We start from the raw sequence: 2,531 nt of genomic DNA, 5'->3' as shown, positions 1-2,531 counted from the left end.
ATAGTCCCACGAGAGAGAATCATAAGCCTTCTAAAAAATCACCTATCTTGAGTTAGAAGGATCGACGTTCAAAATTTGAAGAAAATGATGATAAAGGGTTGTTCTTAGGATGTGCAAGTGAATCTAAAGCCTTCAGAGTATTCAATATTTCAAGACAAATTAATGAGGAATCTATTTACGTTACATTTGGTGAAGAAACTTTAATTAAAGATAGAACATATCATCCTACCAACATTCTTAACACGCTTGTTCATTGTCCTGTTTTTCTTATTGATGAGCCAGTTGTTCCGAATGGTGACCTACTCTCAACACTCTTAATAACGATGAAGATCAAATTCATAACATTGAAGATCAATTTCATGATACTGAAGAATCAACAATAATGATGCAAATCATAACCCTGGTATAACTCCTAATTATGAATAATTATTATCTGATGATGAACCGATCAACAATAATACAAATCATATATTTCATCGCAATCACCCTGAATCTTAGATCAATGGAAACACCAACTCAGTGATCATTACTCATAGCAAGGCCACCAACAACTTCTGTATGTTCGTCAATTTTGTATTAGTGATTAAACCCAAGAAGATGGGCGGAGCCTTAAAAGATGCTGATAAGATCAAGGTAATGCAAGACAAGCTGAATAAGTTAGAACAAAACAGTGTTTGGATGCTGGTTACACAGACTCAAGGGAAGACTTGTTGGATTAATGTCTAAGTCCATAACTATAATTGGTAAGACTTGACCCGACCCGGCATGGTCCATTTGGGTTGCATGGCATCATGCATTTGGATAGACTATAATGAGAGAAATAACACTTAAGGTTGGTTAATATATTATAAGTTCTAATATATTAATAAGATTATTTAATTAGTATTGATCAAGAATTAATCTAGGATTAATTAAGTGATCAAAACAAGACTAATTAAATATATGGGTTGATTGTGTAAATCATCCATACTTATATAGTGGGCTAATGCTCCATGGATTATCTAGTTGGGCTAAAACCCATATGATGCTTCATGGATGCTCCATGGTGTTTTTGTACCCATGGATCATGGAAATGAAAGGTCATGTCAATTAGGGTTTACATGGTGTAACCCTAACTATATATGCATCTTATTCTTGACCAAAATCGACACTAGTATGATTCTATAGAAGGGCTAGCCGATTTCAAGTGTTCTTCATTTCTCTCAAGGTTATTCCAAAAGCAATTGATGTTGTGTGAACCATTTGAGGTGTCACACTTGGGGCACTAGGCATTCAAGCTTCATGAAGACTTTCTATATCTAAGAGGTATGTAATTCTAACTTGATATATTCATTTGAATCAATGTTATTATGTTAGTTAGGATGAATACCTTGGAAGTTTATATTGGCATGTATAATAGAGAAAACATAGATCCAAGGTATTAGGGTTGCATGTACACTTAGGAGTGTTAGAATGCTCAAGACCCAACAGTGGTATCAAGCCTAGGCTTGCTTTCTCTTATACTTGATGCAAATGTGTCTTTTCAAAGTTGAATTTGTCCAGACCATAAAACTCGACGAGTTCTGGTAGAAAACTCGACGAGTTCATGTATTAGAGCATGAACTCGACGAGTTCCATGAAGAACTCGACGAGTTTGGCCTCCATACAGCATATCTTTGTGTTTTTTTGGCTGGAATTGGACTAGGAACATTGCCCTCAGCTGTTTTTGAATTTGTAAACTTGTTTTTGATGTGGTAATGTTCATGCTAATCCAATTTCAAAGATAATTATCAATAGATTCATGTTTTGTATTAGTTTAAGGTTTAGACTAATTACATGAAAAGGTTTGATTTGAATTATCTTGTTCTTATGAGTTGCTTAGATTAATAGGAAGTTATGTGAAATTGTTGTTTTCAATCCATTTTAATCTAAGAGTTGATTCTAAAATGAGTTTTTGTAACTTGTCCTCAAGTTATATGAAAACTCACATTTAAGTTTCATAAAACTCATAAAAGTTGGCAATGGTTAAAAAAAAATGAAGAGTCTTGTCCTTAAGTTATGGAGGTTCAAGAGTCACTTCATTAAGTAATAAAATATGTAACCTTAATTAATTCCATAAGTTACAAAATAAAGAAAAAGTTACATTCTTTAATAATTTAAAGTCTTCCATAACTTGTCCTCAAGTTAAGGAACTTGAAGACTTTTTAATTAAAACTACTTTAAACACATAAGTTATGGAATTAATTAGTTTTGAATAGTTTCAAAACTTGCCCTCAAGTTTTGCAATTTGAAAAAGTTTTCACTTATGAACACTTTAATTCCAAGTTAGCCCTTAGAATTTTAGAAGTTAAAATTCAACCCTTATACTTTATAAAATTATAATTTAATATATATATATATATATATATATATATATATATATATATATATATATATATATGTGTGTGTGTGTGTATGTATGTATAAGAGCATGTCAGTCTTACCGTTAGTAGGCCTCATTCACGAAGCCGGTCTATAAGGGGGGTATAAGGTTACTGCCTATAAAATGGCAG

Source organism: Lactuca serriola, chromosome 4 (assembly GCF_051521515.1).
Source record: "Lactuca serriola cultivar US96UC23 chromosome 4, Lser_US96UC23_V15, whole genome shotgun sequence".
Lineage (NCBI taxonomy): Eukaryota > Viridiplantae > Streptophyta > Magnoliopsida > Asterales > Asteraceae > Lactuca > Lactuca serriola.
This window is presented reverse-complemented; position numbering follows the sequence as displayed.